The following is a 19,374-nucleotide window of genomic DNA, read 5'->3' as shown; positions in this document are numbered from 1 at the left end:
CCGTCAGGTCCCTTGCCGTCTGCTTCCCGCACTGAGTGACTGCCGGCCGTAAAGTGAAAGCACAGCACAGCGGTGAGTCACCGTTGTGCTCTGCTTTCACTTTACGGCCAGCAGTCAGTGAGTGCGGGAAGCAGACGGCAAGGGACCTGACGGACACCGGAATGTAAGTATGTACTGTTTTTTTTTTTTTTACATTTACGATGGTAACCAGGATAAACATCGGGTTACTAAGCGCGGTCCTGCGCTTAGTAACCCGATGTTTACCCTGGTTACAAGCGAACGCATCGCTAGATCGGTGTCACACACACCGATCTAGCGATGACAGCGGGAGATCCAGCGACGAAAGAATGTTCCAAACGATCTGCTACGACGTACGATTCTCAGCAGGATCCCTGATCGCTGCTGCGTGTCAGACACAGCGATATCGTATGGATATCGCTGGAACGTCACGAAACGTACCGTCGTAGCGACAAAAGTGCCACTGTGTGACGGTACCCTTAGTCTTGTACCCTGCTGAAAGCACATATTCAGCACCTACGGCTCATGGGAATCTGTCTTCCATCTCACCCTCATGCAAATCAGGCAAGCAGTCTGAGCCCCAAGTCAGCTTTTTAATCATTCTACTGTCTGTGGTTCTGTTGGCCATCCACCTTGCCCTGGCCAACAATATGAAGCAGTTGAGAGCACTGAAGCCCAACCACTTGTTCTGTTGGAGCATGAGTACGTGGGAGGGGTAGTGCAAATGGTCAGCGGACCACCACAGCACATCTTTGATGATGTTGAAACACAGGTGCCAACTGCTGCAACTTTCTGCTGTGTAAAGTCCAGGAAGGAGTGCAGGGGTGATGACTGGGTGGGACATCATGTGAGGAATTATTATTATAAAAAATGTTTAGAGCACCATTGATTCCATGGTGCTTTACATGAGGAGAGGTTATCTACAAACATAAATAAAAATTAAAATGAGCAAAATAATAGTGACAGACAGGTACATAGGGGAGAGGACCCTACACTTGCTGCCTTACATTCTAAAGGATTATGAGGAAGGAGGACAGTAGGTTCAAGGGTGGCAGCAGCTCTGGTGTTGGCGAGGTTGCAGCGGGGTCATTGCAGGCTGTTAACTGTTCTAAAGACATGGGTTTTCAAGTTCCACTTGAAAGTTCTGAATGTAGGGGATAATCGGATGTGCTAGGTCAGAGAATTCTGCAGGATGGAGGATGCTCAGGAGAAGTCTTACAGGCAATTGTATGAGCAACTTACAGTTGTGGAGGAGAAAAAGAGGTCTTGGAAGGACTAAAAATTATATGGCGGGAGATTAGTTCAGAGATATAGGGGGGCACAAATCATGGACAACTTTGTAGGTCAGTGTTAGTAGCTTGAAGTGGATACATTGTTCAATTGGGAAACAATAAAGGATTTGCAGAGGGGAGAAGCTGCACAAAAAATGAGGGAGCAGGGTGCTAAAGCACCAAGGCCAGCCCCTAGCTATTAAGTTCGGCTGCTCCTGCACACTAGTGCTGGCCCCTAGCCTTTTCTCTGTCCGTGTTTCCTCCTCGTACTCCGCTTACTCTACCTTCTCCTCATCCGGTCAGAAAGTCTAGGCTGTCTGTGCACACTTTTAGCTTTCTCACCCTGCTGCTCCTCGCCTGTCTGCGATGCTGCATCACTTTTGCCTTCCTGCTCACCACCTTAAATGCAACGTACCAACAAGGTGAAACTCCACCTTGCACAGCGAGAGAGTGTAGGAGCAGCAGCAGGTGATGGTAGGGAGACTGTGCAAGCAGCAGCAGGTGATACTGGAGTTTGAACTGCAGCACGCATAGGTGAGTCGCTCTGCGGAAAACACCACTTTACGATCAACGAGTAGGTCTCCATGTGGGATATGAGTCCTGTGATGCGCTGTTTCAGATACATGGCCAGCGTTGATTACTCCATCATCAGCGTTACTATCCTACTTTTATGCCTCCTAGAAAAAAAAAGATGATGATGGATGAGGTGGTGGCTAAGGAGTAAGAGTAGGAGGAACAGGGCCAATTCACTCTATTATAAGGCCAGGAGTCCACACATGTCTTGGAGGATGGGTTCCTTTACTAACAACAACCTGGTACACAAATGTCCAGCCATGGGATAGTTATGGGGGATGAGGAACAACTGTGTTCACAGAATGTTGGCAATCAAAGCAGCTCACGGGCATCATTGGAATGTGGCTGGAGAGATACAGATGATACCAAGGACCCAGACAATACACCTTCCCTGAAGACAGCTTGTCATTGCCTCCTGGCAGCCTGGCACACATGAAGCAATACATGCTATTGTGCCTGCTCAACAACAGCCAAGTTGTCCGGATTGTTACAAGTGCTGTTTACTGTCTGGCCACCCTGCTGGATCCTCGCTACAAGGACTACATGCCATCCTTACTTCCGTCATTAGAGCAAGATCTAAAAATGCAAGTGGGAAGATCTAAGGTTGTGGGTTGTAATAATCACCTAGGAAGGTCAGCGATACAACAATTTTGTATTCCTTACGTCCATGGTTGTACAACAAATCCAGGTAGATGGCCAAAATACATTGCCCCAGTCCACAAGATCCCCTCCCTGGGGCCAATAGTCCTACTGCCCCGTACCAGGTGATACTCACTGTCTCCCAACTTTCGGTTGGCCCACAGATTTCATATCTACCAGAACTATAGTCTGTAATCAGAGTCCACTCTCCTCCAAATGACAGGTAACACAATCAAAGCCCATGTATCCGGCAGCAACAGTCATTAAGAAAGTTCCTGAAATCCAGACTGCAGCTCCTTCAACAGTAGCAAGGTTGCCCAACCCAGCCTGCAACCGATCTCCAAACTCCATAGACCATCCATCCGTGTGCTCCAGGACATCATCATTGATCCTTTCCCTTCAACATCACTCTCCCAACTAAGAGTACACACAGTAGCTTTTCGCACATACTCCCACAGGCAGGATTTCAGAGTACACACAACGACTTTTGTAACAGTTCTCCATCAGGTAGGGTTGCAGAGAACACACAGAGGCTATTTGGCACAGTTCTCTCCTCCCATGACAATGAGACAGCTGCAGAGTCAAATTGTTTTTGATGCATACTGCTTATACAAACACGGCTACAGAGAGCACTCAGTGGTTTTTGGCAGAGTTCTCCCCAGGCAGGGTTACATAGTACACACAGCAGCTTTTGGCACAGTACTCCCACAGGTGGAGTTGCAGAGTACACACAGCGTAAATTTTTTGGCACAATACTCCCACAGATATGAGTGCAAAGTACACACAGTGGCTTAAAGGCCCAGTATTCCCACAAACAGGGGTGCAGAGTACATACAGCAGCTTTTGGGCACAAACTCCCACAGGTGGGGTTGTAGAGTACATAGCGGCTTTTGGCACAGTACTCCTACTGGCAGGGTTGCAGAGTACACACAACGGCTTGTGACACAGTGCTCCCACAGGTGGGGATTCAGAGCACAAACAGGATCTTTTTTGGCACAGGACTCCCACAGGCAGAGTTGCAGAGTACACACAGTGGCGTTTTGGCACAGTACTCCCAAACAGATATGGGTGCAAAATACACAGCAGTTTTAAGGCACCAATACTTCCACAGGCAGGAATGCAGAGTACATGAGGCAGCTTTTTTGGCACAGTACTCCCACAAACGGGGTTGCACAGTACAAACAGTGACTTTAAGGCCCAGTACTCCCACAGGTGGCGGTGAAGATTACACACAGCAGCTTTTTGGCACAGTACTCCTACAGGCGGGGTTGCAAGGTTCACACAGTGACTTCTGGCTCAGTATTACCACAGGCTGGTGTGCAGAGTACACACAGAAACTTTTTAGCACAGTACTCCCACAGGCACAGTTGCAGATTACACACAGTGGCTTTTTGTCTCAGTGCTCCCACAGAGTACACACAGCATCCTTTGGCAAAGTACTGCCACATGAAGGGTTGTAGAGTACACTCTGCGGCTTTTGGCACAGTACTCCCACAGGTGAGGCTGCAAAGTACACACAGTGGCTTTTGGCACAGTGCTCCCACAGAAGGGGGTTGCAGAGTACACACAGTGACTTTTGGCACAGTACTCCCACAGTAGTGGGTTTGCAGAGTACACACTGGGGCTTTTTAGCATAGTTCTCCCACAGTGACATGTGCAGAGTAGACATAGTGTCTTTTAGGCAGAGTGTACTACCTAACACTGTCCCTCAATCTAGCTACGTCCTATCCCTACACCATTACTTGGCATGGCTGTAATGTCTCCGAAAGTGCCCACAGTCTTAAAGCTTATTGATTGGCTATGCTGCAGCTTTTCAACAAACTCTATTAGGCCAGGCTCACACTAGCGCAGAATACGGACGAGTGCTATGCGAAAAAACATCGCATAGCACTCAGACCAGTGTTAATCAGTTGTGATTCATATTGTCTATGATTACTGTACTTGTTTTTATTATGTAAACCCCTTCTCACATGTAAAGCCCAATGGAATAATTGGCGCTACAATAATAAATAATAATAATAAATTATGGGGCAGCTCACATCACCATATTTTTTCTCCAGTGTATTCTATGTGCATGTAAAATTGCAGCATGCTGCGATTGTCACCGAGACTTGGCCGTGACTTACCAATGTAAGCCTATGGGTGAGAGAAAAAAATCGCACAGCATTCAGACCATGCAAGTGCTGTCCGATTTTTACGTACCGGTGTTCTTTGAAAAGCCGGCAAATCATGTGCCTTTGTATTGTCAGGTGACATCAAGCCCAGAGGTTAGTAATGGAGAGGTGTCAATAAGACGCCCCCATTAATAACCCCATAGTCACATTGTATGAAAGCACAGACACCCAGAAAATAGTCCTTTAATGAAAGAATGACTTATTAATTAAATACATGTCCAGTAATTTGCACACTGCACTAATTGTATTTGTCAGTGACATTTATATATCTACCTATCCCATTTGTATTTACTGTATGTAATCCATCTCATCTATCCTGCAGTGATTTTAGAGAACACGGCAGATGAATTACCGGCTTTTCTTCTATCTATCTATGTAATATATATACATATACACTGTATATACAGTATGTGTCACTGACATCTATATATCTACGTAATCTATGTGTATATACCTATTCTCTCTATTCTATTCTAATATGTCAGTGTGATTTTACTGTGCATAGAACATGAATTGCCAGCTTTTCTTTCATCTATCTATTATTTATATATACATGTAACACCCCAGGTAACCGGTTGTTACAGTGGCATTGCTTTCCTCTCAGGGAGGGTGATGCCATGCTTGGAAGCGAGGAAGGATCCCTTTAAAAGGTAACCAGTACATGCAACACTGTTCTGACTCCAGGCCAGAAGGGGGAGCTCGAGACCCGGATTCAGGGGAACTTCCCTATATATTCTGACTGGAGGAGGAGTTAGTAGGTCAGTCTGTCAGAGGGACAGGGGAAAGAGACAGAGAGAGTCTATGAGAGGAAAGCTGAGGCAGTGCAGACAAGAGGTTCTGCAGCTCCTGAAAGGAAGAAAGAGAAGCAGAGCAGTCTGTAGAAGACTGATAGGGGAAGAGAAGCAGAGGAGAAGTAAAGAGCTGGAGGGGAGCTGCGACTGAGCCCCTTCCAAACTGAAGCTCAAGAAACCGGTAGCAGGAAGACCGAGGTTGTGGAGGTAACTGTATGCCCCACAGCAGAAACCGACGAACAGGAGATTGCAGGTGGCCTGCCCACCATTAACACCCGAAGGACAGCAGCACATACAGCCCGAAGTCATACTTAGAGACATCTGTAAAAAGGCTCGAGTTGCCTGCCATGCTGGTAGCGTCCTACTAAAAGGGACAGAGAGAAAGTGAGGACCTTGTGTGAGGCCTAAGGCAGCAAGGGACTACAACACAGCACAGAGAGGAAGGCTTCCAACCCCACCTGGCTAGGGGGTTTCCGAATCGCTTCCAAGCTGGCTGGACCTTGCCATCACCTGTGATCCGTATCCCACCTGTGATCCCATAGACTAACATAGGTCCTAATGCAATCCAATGTTTTGTCGGATCACACTCAAACCAAAAATACTCTCATCTGCACCTGAACTTAGGGTGTTATACCCCAAATAGTCTGTCTGGCAGCTGATACCTTATTATAATACCAGAATTATTATGGTGCCTTTAATTTCACTTTAACTAGATGTGTATATACTTTGCCCATAGGGTGAGTACAGTTCTGGCATATAACTATCTGTAAAGTTCTCAAAAAGTTTTGTTAAATGGCATGAATTATTTGACCATGAAAAGTAAACAGTGACATCTTGATGGCCCAATACATCCTATTTACAGCCCAGTCACAGATTAATACTTTTGGAAACATAAAGTCTAGGCTAGTGGTATCTAGAGATGAGAGATATATACACCCGCATTCACAACAAGCTGCATTCTGTCTAGTTTGCGAATCTTGATGAGCAAAACATAGAAAATTCGCTCATAATGTTCTCATCCGGAATAGGAGAAATCGGAGGAAATGGCCGTTACCTGCTGTGAACATCTGATTTGTTCATGGAACATGACATCCTGCTGACATTACTACTTTATAGAGATTACAAGGCTGATCTTTACTCTTTCTGCAGAGTCGTCTTTTGTCAACTAAAGGTGATCTCGGCATAATGTTTCTTGAACGCTCCCATAAGAAATGACAGCACAATGTGTAAATTTCCAATGAATGTGTGTGTAAAGCAAAACTCCGAGTTCTGAATAAGAAAGGAAACTTCGTTGTATTTTCACTTCTTTATTTATAATATTATGTTGTTGTTGTTTTTATTTCTTATTTGTATGTATGTGGCTTTTTGTATTCTTGAATTACTTGAAACTTAGGTCATATGAGACATGATGGATATGTGACAAATTACGACTGCAAGAGGTTAAACAGTATTATCATCTCCTAAAGTGATGGCATCTCACATCTCCCTAGGGTGGGCCATCACTTGATGATCCAAGGGAATCCAGCCTTTTGGATCCCTTCAATCCAGAGATTTAAAGGGGTATTCCCATCTCTAAGATCCTATTTCAATATGTAGTAGGGGTAATAATAACAATATTAGCTAATACCTCCAATTAGAAATGTAGTATAGTTTTTCTGATTCACTATGTCTCTTTCCTCATGTGCAGCCATTGCAAGACCTTAGGTATCCATGGTTATGACCACTAGCAACTAACTAACTGTCTCTATGTCAGTAACCATGGATACCTAAGGTCTTGCAATGCCTGCACATGATGATAGAGACATAGCGAATCAGAAAAACCATACATTTCTAATTGGATGTATTTGCTAATATTATTATTATTATTATATTATTATTATTATTATTATTATTATACCTATTACACATTGAGATAGGATCTTGGAGATGGGAATATCCCTTTAACAAATCGTTGCATCCCCTTCAAATTTTTCCCTGCACAATGGCGCTCCTAGCTGTAAGTTTCCATCTTTAACAGCTTCAGTCCGTTGCAATGGCCAAGTTAAGAAAAAACAGCCTTGAAATCTTTTACCCCTTTTTTTTGCCACCTCATCTGACAAAAGCAAAATGTATATACAGATACACAAATTCCAGTGATGTGTCACTTGCTAGGCTGCTTGAGTAATTTTAATAAAGTAACTGTTTTATCAGCAGGAGATTATCACTAGAGGGCTAGTAAACCTGCCGCCATGTAGTCCACCACATTCATGAGTTCTGTTTAACCCCACCTTCATCACTGATTGGCAGCTTTCTACTTATGAACAGTGTACACAGAAAGCTGCCATTCAGTGGTGTGGGCGGGGTTATACAGAGCTGAGCCCAGTAAGTGTTACATCGCTGGAATCAGGGACTCTACTTCTACATTATGCTGCTGTCAGATGGGGGAGCAAAAACCTGATGACAGATTCTCATTGAAGTGAAGATTGCAAAGTCCCAAAGCCTCCCCCTGTTGACATATTGGGCCCTTGCTTCTGTTCTAAGATGTGACTATGACTGATAAACACAAAAATGTCTTGAGCTTGAAAATTAAGGGTTTAGATGTTCATGTTATCCCATTAATGTTTATATAGATTTTTTTTTTGGCTAGGAAAATATTTTTAAACCATAAATCTGTCACATCTATGACTCCGCTAATAGAAAAAAAAGGTTAAAAAGTTCAATCCATTATATGTGATTAAGAGGTCACATTTCTGTACGGTTTTATTTGTCTTTTAATACCAAGCAGAATTTGGCACCAAAAAGAGAGAATTGTTCCAAGAGAGAACGCTAGAAGGTCAGATTGTTCACTGTATAGCAGACATCCATCAGGTCCAGCGCCGAGCCGCAGAACATCACATGTGCACAGAATAGTCCTGGATGGATCGCTCTGTCCACTTGATACACTGCAGAAATACATCGCAAGTTATTTTGGCTCTAACTGACCATCTTTGCTCCACATTGTGAAGCACAGATACGTCCGAGGAAGTAAATAGCATTTTTTTGCATTCCCATTCTGTTGATAAAGTATTTACTACTCTAAGGACTAGTGTTGAGCGATACCGTCCGATACTTGAAAGTATCGGTATCGGATAGTATCGGCCGATACCCGAAAAATATCGGATATCGCCGATACCGATATCCGATACCAATACAAGTCAATGGGACATCAAGTATCGGAAGGTATTCTCATGGTTCCCAGGGTCTGAAGGAGAGGAAACTCTCCTTCAGGCCCTGGGATCCATAGGGATGTGTAAAATAAAGAATTAAAATAAAAAATATTGATATGCTCACCTCTCCGGCGGCCCCTGGACTTCACACTGCTAACCGGGAGGCTTCTTTGTTTAAAAAGCGCGCCTTTCGGACCTGTGAATGACGTCCCGGCTTCTGATTGGTCGCGTGCCGCCCATGTGACCGGCACGCGACCAATCAGAGGCCGCGACGTCATTCGCAGGTCCTCAATTCCTAGAATTAGCAGTTTTGTGAATGAGAATGACGTCGCGGCTTCTGATTGGCCGCGTGCCGGTCACATGGGCGGCACGCGACCAATCAGAAGCCGGGACGTCATTCACCGGTCCGAAAGGCGCACTTTTTAAACAAAGAAGCTTCCCGGATAGCAGCGTGAAGTCCAGGGGCCGCCGGAGAGGTGAGCATATCAATATTTTTTATTTTAATTCTTTATTTTACACATCCCTATTGATTCGATACCGATACCCGATATCACAAAAATATCGGATCTCGGTATCGGAATTCCGATACCGCAAATATCGGCCGATACCCGATACTTGCGGTATCGGAATGCTCAACACTACTAAGGACTAAAAGTTATAGTCATGCGGAACAGCCATTAATGTACTTCACTAAAATTTACTAAAAAGGGAGATTAATAGTTAGTAACCAGTAGTTAGTAACACTATAAACACTTCTACAGCTTTGGCAAAAATTAAGAGACCACTGCAAAATGTTCAGTTTGTCTGATTTTTCTCTTTATATGTATATTTTTGAGTAAAATGTAAATTTTTCATTTATTCTATAAACTTCTGACAACATGTCTCTGAATTTCCAAGCAATAAATTTGTATTTTATTTCTGAAAAGGAGAAATGGTCAAAATAAAAAAAAAACAGTGTTTTCAAAGCTCAAATAATGCAAAGAAAACAAGTTCATAATCATTTAGAAACAACAATCCTAATGTTTTAACTCAGGAAGAGTTCAGAAATCAATATTTTGTGGAATAACCATGATTTTTAATCACAGCTTTCATGCGTATTCTTGGCATGCTTTCCACCAGTCTTTCACACTGCTCCTGGCAGCAGTTCTTCTTTGTTTGATGGCTTGTGACTATCCATCATCCTCTTGATTACATTCCAGAGGTTTCCAATGGGGTTCTGGTCTGGAGATTGGGCTGCCCATGACAGGGTTTTGACGTGGTGGTCTCTTAATTTTTGCCAGAGCTGTATTCACTATTAGAGAATGGTACATTTCTTCTGAAAATGTATCCAAGTGGTAACGTTTCTCATTGTAAAGAGTGACATGCCTGACATGCCAGTGTAAGGAGACTTATAGGCCATGCAATGCTCCTCTAGGAAATTAAATATCCAGATTGACTCCTCAGAGAGGAAGAAGACTAGAACGTTAATGCCACCTATCGGAAGTAGCAATCCTAAAATTCAATATCGATCCTTAGGATAAAAGCCAAACCAGTATCTTAATTTGCAGACTTGGTGTTTCGGGATACTGCCCCTCATCAGTTCACATTGTATAATAGAGGTCTTATTTTTAATATTTAATGTAAATGTAAAAACACAAATCAATAAATTATTTTCATAATTAATGAGTAGAAGCAATAATTATTCTAAAATATATAGGAAAGTATGGGATACGTTTCGTCATGAGTTCTTATCTTCTGCTAATTTAAGTGGGGGCGAGGATTCATATGCAAAGTGGGCGTTGGGATATGCTCATAAAATGTCTTTTTCAGTCGGATTTTGCCTATAACCCAACTGAGACAAGTGCTAAAAAATGGAAAAGAAAGTTGATATGTGTGGATATGTGGGCAGCATAATGGCTCAGTGGTTAGCAGCACTTGGGTCTTGGCTTCAGTCCCATCAAGGACAATATCTGCAACTAGCCCAAGCTCCCTGTACCTAGTTACCATACTTACCAGCCACCATCTTCATCTTCGGCGCCGCTCCGGTTGGTCTTCTGCAGGTTGTGACCTGCTGGATTGCTATCGTGTTTGCGGGATGATCCGGAAGTCACTCCTCAATGTAAGTCTATGAGAGCATGAATGAGGATCTCATAGACTTACACTGAGAGCTTGTGACAGTTACCTCCGACTTACAGTCAGACGTTGCGGTCACAAGATGGCGGTGTGGGACCTGAGCGGTGTCGAGAAGAACTGAAGACGGCAGCCGGTAAGTATAATGCTATGTTAATGGCACCGCTCCAGCACTGATATAAAAAGAAAACGATGGTGTGGTGCTCTAAGTGCAGACTTGAGAGCGGACACCAAAGACTAATCAAAGCCTTGACTCAATGTTCTTTCATTAATCTTTGCTTCTCGTAATATAGAAAAATCTATTAAAAAAAACATAAAAATGGATCCAATTTTTAACCGTATAAACAACAGACCCCTGTGTCAAGATATTATCTCTTTAATGAATAATTAGAAAATATTTTAGCAGCAATCCATGTACTCTAACTGTGATAATCGGAAGGTAGAACGTTCTACTAGTTTTTTGTCAACTTCGTGTTTATTTTCCAACTTTTGAAACCTTACTACTGGATTCCACAACATCCTCATTAATAAATGATTAACTTACTAAATCAACATCCTCTTCATTGTCTAGCACACATTTAACTCTAGCTACATCAATGAACAAGGAATGGTTCCAGACTAATAGTTTAGAAAGCTTAAAGGGAATCTGTAACCAATTTTTGGGGAATTTCAACTGAGAACACCATAATGTTTAGGCAGAGACCCTGATTCCAGCAATATATCACTTACAGGGCTGCATGCTGATATTTTGCTGAAATCACTATTTTATTTGCAGCAATTTTCTAAATATTGAGACCTGTGTCACCCCACCCACACCACTGTTTGGCAGCTTTCTGCCCATGTACAGTGTATACAGAAAGCTGCCAATCAGTGGTGGGGCAGGGATTATATAGAGCTGATCAATATGGTGGACTACAGGCAGCAGGTTTAATAGTCCAGTAGTAATAATCTCCTGCTGATAAAACTATAAGTGATACATTTCTGAAATCAGGGTCTCTGCCACTCAGATTACTGTAGCTGGCAAAGCTGTGGTGACCTGGTAAAAGATTCCCTTTAAATGGGTTGTCCCGTACCAGACAATCCCAACCTAATCAATTCAGGACCTCAATTAAAATAAAAACAATGTTACTCACCTCCCTTAATGTCACCATTCTAGCAATGTTGGCACTGCTATTTCCAGAATGACATTGTTATGATATATGTCCGTTGCAGTCAATGAATGGTCGCTGTTACTATTTTGTCAGAATAAATGTGCACCATAACCATAACGCAATATTGATGAGATGCAACCAAGCACTTATTGGCTGCAGTGGTCACGCAGTTAGTCTCTTGCAGCTCCGCCATTCCAGCAATGACGACACCACTACTGGAGGTGAGAATTCTTAATTTTTCTTTTTAACCCCTTTACCCCCAAGGGTGGTTTGCACGTTAATGACCGGGCCAATTTTTACAATTCTGGCCACTGTCCCTTTATGAGGTTATAACTCTGGAACGCTTCAATGGATTCCAGTGATTCTGACATTGTTTTCTGGTGACATATTGTACTTCATGACAATGGTAAAAATTCTTTGATAGTACTTGCGTTTATTTGTGAAAAAAACGGAAATTTGGCGAAAATTATGAAAATTTCGCAATTTTCCAACTTTGAATTTTTATGCAATTAAATCACAGATATATGTCCCACAAAATACTTAATAAGTAACATTTCCCACATGTTTACTTTACATCAGCACAATTTTGGAACCAAAATTTTTTTTTGTTAGGGAGTTATAAGGGATTCAAGCTTGAGGAGGCTAATTTGCATATTCCAGGTGCCTTCTGGGAAAAGCGAAGAGTCTCCCTAAGCTAGAAGATCGTTGGGTACAGCAGGGACCAGCTGCTTGGAAAGAATCACCATCACCAGAATTTTTGCCTGTAGGACATTATTGCAAGAGAGCTTGGCTGAGTAGATTACACAAGAAGGAAAACACACAGCAAGTCAGCAGGATCTAGGAGCAACATGGCAGATGTGACAACCTACATGGTGAGCTGCAGCATGTGCTACATGTTCACAGATCGACCAGAAGAAGAATTAAATTTCACCTGTCAGAAGTGTAGACTAGTGGCCCTTTTAGAAGAAAAGGTGCGGGGTCTGGAAGAAAGAATAGCAACTTTGAAACTCATCAAAGAGAATGAAGACTTTCTAGACAGAACAGAAGCATCTCTACTGGTCACAGAAGGTGAAAAAAGTGTCAGAGAACCTCCAAAAGCAGATGAGTGGAAGCATGTGACCAAAAGAAGCAAGAAGACCATGGAGAAATCACCAACCACACAACTGAAGAACCGATATCAAATCTTTGTAGAGGATGAAGATGGTGCACCTAAGGATGAAGCAATACCAGCAAGCAAAAAAGAAAAGGGCACACAGCAACAAGTGACAGCAAAAAGTACAGCCAAGAAGCAACGAAGAGTGGTGGTGGTGGGAGACTCACTACTGAGAGGCACAGAAGCAGCCATCTGCAGACCGGACATAACTGCAAGAGAAGTATGCTGCCTTCCAGGTGCGATGATCAAGGATGTGACCGATAGGATACCAAAACTCTTCAACTCCAAGGACGTCCACCCATTTCTTCTGATACATGTTGGCACCAATGACACGGCAAGGAAGGACCTACCGACAATCTGCAAAGACTTTGAAGAGTTGGGGAAGAAAGTAAAGGAACTGGATGCACAGGTAGTTTTTTCTTCTATCCTTCCAGTAGACGGGCATGGCACCAGGAGATGGAACAGGATCATTGATGCAAACAACTGGCTAAGACGATGGTGCAGACAACAAGGATTCGGATTCCTGGACCACGGTGTGAATTACTTGTACGATGGACTCCTCGCCAGAGACGGACTACACCTCAACAAACCTGGGAAACACACATTCGCCAGAAGACTCGCTACACTCATCAGGAGGGCGTTAAACTAGAAGAAGAGGGGACGGGAAGAAAAACATTAGACTTGAACAAAGAAGACCCAGGAAAACATACTCAGAAGGGAGGTAAGAACATTTCTAAAACAATCCACAGTGAGGAGATTGGAACAAAACAAAATCCTCTAAACTGCATGCTCGCAAACGCCAGAAGCCTGACAAACAAGATGGAAGAACTAGAGGCAGAAATATCTACAGGTAACTTTGACATAGTGTGAATAACCGAGACATGGTTAGATGAAAGCTATGACTGGGCAGTTAACTTACAGGGTTACAGTCTGTTTAGAAAGGATCGTAAAAATCGGAGAGGAGGAGGGATTTGTCTCTATGTAAAGTCTTGTCTAAAGTCCACTTTAAGGGAGGATATTAGCGAAGGAAATGAGGATGTCGAGTCCATATGGGTCGAAATTCATGGAGGGAAAAATGGTAACAAAATTCTCATTGGGGTCTGTTACAAACCCCCAAATATAACAGAAACCATGGAAAGTCTACTTCTAAAGCAGATAGATGAAGCTGCAACCCATAATGAGGTCCTGGTTATGGGGGACTTTAACTACCCGGATATTAACTGGGAAACAGAAACCTGTGAAACCCATAAAGGCAACAGGTTTCTGCTAATAACCAAGAAAAATTATCTTTCACAATTCGTGCAGAATCCAACCAGAGGAGCAGCACTTTTAGACCTAATACTATCTAATAGACCTGACAGAATAACAAATCTGCAGGTGGTCGGGCATCTAGGAAATAGCGACCACAATATTGTACAGTTTCACCTGTCTTTCACTAGGGGGACTTGTCAGGGAGTCACAAAAACACTGAACTTTAGGAAGGCAAAGTTTGACCAGCTTAGAGATGCCCTTAATCTGGTAGACTGGGACAATATCCTCAGAAATAAGAATACAGATAATAAATGGGAAATGTTTAAGAACATCCTAAATAGGCAGTGTAAGCGGTTTATACCTTGTGGGAATAAAAGGACTAGAAATAGGAAGAACCCAATGTGGCTAAACAAAGAAGTAAGACAGGCAATTAACAGTAAAAAGAAAGCATTTGCACTACTAAAGCAGGATGGCACCATTGAAGCTCTAAAAAACTATAGGGAGAAAAATACTTTATCTAAAAAACTAATTAAAGCTGCCAAAAAGGAAACAGAGAAGCACATTGCTAAGGAGAGTAAAACTAATCCCAAACTGTTCTTCAACTATATCAATAGTAAAAGAATAAAAACTGAAAATGTAGGCCCCTTAAAAAATAGTGAGGAAAGAATGGTTGTAGATGACGAGGAAAAAGCTAACATATTAAACACCTTCTTCTCCACGGTATTCACGGTGGAAAATGAAATGCTAGGTGAAATCCCAAGAAACACTGAAAACCCTATATTAAGGGTCACCAATCTAACCCAAGAAGAGGTGCGAAACCGGCTAAATAAGATTAAAATAGATAAATCTCCGGGTCCGGATGGCAAACACCCACGAGTACTAAGAGAACTAAGTAATGTAATAGATAAACCATTATTTCTTATTTTTAGGGACTCTATAGCGACAGGGTCTGTTCCGCAGGATTGGCGCATAGCAAATGTGGTGCCAATATTCAAAAAGGGCTCTAAAAGTGAACCTGGAAATTATAGGCCAGTAAGTCTAACCTCTATTGTTGGTAAAATATTTGAAGGGTTTCTGAGGGATGTTATTCTGGATTATCTCAATGAGAATAACTGTTTAACTCCATATCAGCATGGGTTTATGAGAAATCGCTCCTGTCAAACCAATCTAATCAGTTTTTATGAAGAGGTAAGCTATAGGCTGGACCACGGTGAGTCATTGGACGTGGTATATCTCGATTTTTCCAAAGCGTTTGATACCGTGCCGCACAAGAGGTTGGTACACAAAATGAGAATGCTTGGTCTGGGGGAAATTGTGTGTAAATGGGTTAGTAACTGGCTTAGTGATAGAAAGCAGAGGGTGGTTATAAATGGTATAGTCTCTAACTGGGTCGCTGTGACCAGTGGGGTACCGCAGGGGTCAGTATTGGGACCTGTTCTCTTCAACATATTCATTAATGATCTGGTAGAAGGTTTACACAGTAAAATATCGATATTTGCAGATGATACAAAACTATGTAAAGCAGTTAATACAAGAGAAGATAGTATTCTGCTACAGATGGATCTGGATAAGTTGGAAACTTGGGCTGAAAGGTGGCAGATGAGGTTTAACAATGATAAATGTAAGGTTATACACATGGGAAGAAGGAATCAATGTCACCATTACACACTGAACGGGAAACCACTGGGTAAATCTGACAGGGAGAAGGACTTGGGGATCCTAATTAATGATAAACTTACCTGGAGCAGCCAGTGCCAGGCAGCAGCTGCCAAGGCAAACAGGATCATGGGGTGCATTAAAAGAGGTCTGGATACACATGATGAGAGCATTATACTGCCTCTGTACAAATCCCTAGTTAGACCGCACATGGAGTACTGTGTCCAGTTTTGGGCACCGGTGCTCAGGAAGGATATAATGGAACTAGAGAGAGTACAAAGGAGGGCAACAAAATTAATAAAGGGGATGGGAGAACTACAATACCCAGATAGATTAGCGAAATTAGGATTATTTAGTCTAGAAAAAAGACGACTGAGGGGCGATCTAATAACCATGTATAAGTATATAAGGGGACAATACAAATATCTCGCTGAGGATCTGTTTATACCAAGGAAGGTGACGGGCACAAGGGGGCATTCTTTGCGTCTGGAGGAGAGAAGGTTTTTCCACCAACATAGAAGAGGATTCTTTACTGTTAGGGCAGTGAGAATCTGGAATTGCTTGCCTGAGGAGGTGGTGATGGCGAACTCAGTCGAGGGGTTCAAGAGAGGCCTGGATGTCTTCCTGGAGCAGAACAATATTGTATCATACAATTAGGTTCTGTAGAAGGACGTAGATCTGGGGATTTATTATGATGGAATATAGGCTGAACTGGATGGACAAATGTCTTTTTTTCGGCCTTACTAACTATGTTACTATGTTACTATGTTAAAAGTTGACCAGCAATTTCTCATTTTTACAACACCATTTTTTTTAGGGACCACATCTCATTTGAAGTCATTTTGAGGGGTCTATATGATAGAAAATACCCAAGTGTGACACCATTTTAAAAACTGCACCCCTCATGGTGCTCAAAACCATATTCAAGAAGTTTATTAACCCTTCTGGTGCTTCACAGGAATTTTTGGAATGTTTAAATAAAAATGAACATTTAACTTTTTTTCACAAAAAATTTAATTCAGCTCCAATTTGTTTTATTTTACCAAGGGTAACAGGAGAAAATGGACCGCAAAAGTTGTTGTACAATTTGTCCTGAGTACACTGATACCCCATATGTGGGGGTAAACCACTGTTTGGGCGCATGACAGAGCTCGGAAGCGAAGGAGCGCCATTTGACTTTTCAATGCAAAATTGACTGGAATCGAGATGGGACACCATGTTGCGTTTGGAGAGCCCCTGATGTGCCTAAACATTGAAACCCCCCACAAGTGACAACATTTTGGAAAGTAGACCCCCTAAGGAACTTATCTAGAGGTGTTGTGAGCACTTTGACCCACCAAGTGCTTCACAGAACTTTATAATGCAGAACCGTAAAAATAAAAAATCATATTTTTTCACAAAAATTATATTTTTGCCCCCAATTTTTTATTTTCCCAAGGGTAAGAGAAGAAATTGGACCCCAAAAGTTGTTGTACAATTTGTCCTGAGTACGCTGATACCCCATATGTGGGGGTAAACCACTGTATGGGCGCATGGGAGAGCTCGGAAGGGAAGGAGCGCCGTTTGACTTTTCAATGCAAAATTGACAGGAATTGAGATGGGACGCCATGTTGCGTTTGGAGAGCCACTGATGTGCCTAAACATTGAAACCCCCCACAAGTGACACCATTTTGGAACGTAGACCCCCTAAGGAACTTATCTAGATGTGTGGTGAGCGCTTTGACCCGCCAAGGGCTTCACAGAAGTTTATAATGCAGAGCCGTAAAAATAAAACAAACATTTTTTCCCACAAAAATTATTTTTTAGCCCCCAGTTTTGTATTTTCCCGAGGGTAACAGGAGAAATTGGAGCCCAAAATTTGTTGTCCAATTTGTCGTGAGTGCGCTGATACCCCATAAGTGGGGGGGAACCACTGTTTGGGCGCATGGGAGGGCTCGGAAGGGAAGGAGCTCCATTTGGAATGCAGACTTAGATGGAATGGTCTGCAGGTGTCACATTGCGTTTGCAGAGCCCCTAATGTACCTAAACAGTAGAAACCCCCCACAAGTGACACCATTTTGGAAAGTAGACCCCCTAAGAAACTTATCTAGATGTGTGGTGAGCGCTTTGACCCACCAAGGGCTTCACAGAAGTTTATAATGCAGAGCCGTAAAAATAAAACAAAAATCTTTTCCCAGAAAAATTATTTTTTAGCCCCCAGTTTTGTATTTTCCCGAGGGTAAGAGGAGAAATTCGACCCCAAAAGTTGTTTTCCAATTTGTCCTGAGTACGCTGATACCCCATATGTGGAGGGAACCACCGTTTGGGCGCATGGGAGGGCTCGGAAGGGAAGGAGTGCCATTTGGAATGCAGACTTAGATGGAATAGTCTGCAGGCGTCACATTGCGTTTGCAGAGCCCCTAATGTACCTAAACAGTAGAAACCCCCCACAAGTGACCCCATATTGGAAACAAGACCCCCCAGGGAACTCATCTAGATGTGTTGGGAGAACTTTGAACCCCAAAGTGTTTCACTACAGTTTATAACGCAGAGCCGTGAAAATAAAAAATCTTTTTTTTTTTCCCACAAAAATTATTTTTTAGCCCCTAGTTTGTTTTTTCCCAAGGGTAACAGGAGAAATTGGACCCCAAAAGTTGTTGTCCTATTTGTCCTGAGTATGCTGATACCCCATATGTTGGGGCAAACCCCTGTTTGGGCACACGGGAGAGCTCGGAAGGGAAGGAGCACTGTTTTACTTTTTCAACGCAGAATTGGCTGGAATTGAGATCGGACGCCATGTCGTGTTTGGAGAGCCCCTGATGTGCCTAAACAGTGGAAACCCTCCAATTATAACTGAAGCCCTTATCCAAACACACCCCTAACCCTAATTACAACGGTAACCCTAACCACACCCCTAACCCTGACACACCCCTAATCCCAACCCTATTCCCAACTGTAAATGTAATCTAAACCCTAACCCTAACTTTAGCCCCAACCCTAACTGTAGCCCCAACCCTAACTGTAGCCCCAACCCTAACCCTAACCCTAACCCTAGCCCTAACCCTAGCCCTAACCCTAGCCCTAGCCCCAACCCTAAAGCTAGCCCTAACCCTAACCCTAGCCCTAACCCTAGCCCTAACCCTAGCCTTAACGGGAAAATGGATATAAATACATTTTTTTAATTTTTCCCTAACTAAGGGGGTGATGAAGGGGGGTTTGATTTACTTTTATAGCGGGTTTTTTAGCGGATTTTTATGATTGGCAGCCGTCACACACTGAAAGACGCTTTTTATTGCAAAAAATATTTTTTGCGTTACCACATTTTGAGAGCTATAATTTTTCCATATTTTGGTCCACAGAGTCATGTGAGGTCTTGTTTTTTGCGGGACAAGTTGACGATTATATTGGTAACATTTTCAGGCAC

The 19,374-nt window shown here is 42.8% G+C and overlaps 1 protein-coding gene across 1 annotated transcript in view; it reads left to right on the top strand.

The window, feature by feature from the left end:
• The window catches only part of LOC138680525 (follicle-stimulating hormone receptor-like), a 205,966-nt gene that overhangs the window by 17,631 nt on the left and 168,961 nt on the right, over window positions 1–19,374 (top strand). The window lies entirely within an intron of this gene.

The sequence above is a fragment of the Ranitomeya imitator genome, chromosome 5 (genome assembly GCF_032444005.1).
Source record: "Ranitomeya imitator isolate aRanImi1 chromosome 5, aRanImi1.pri, whole genome shotgun sequence".
NCBI lineage: Eukaryota > Metazoa > Chordata > Amphibia > Anura > Dendrobatidae > Ranitomeya > Ranitomeya imitator.
This window is presented reverse-complemented; position numbering and strand designations above follow the sequence as displayed.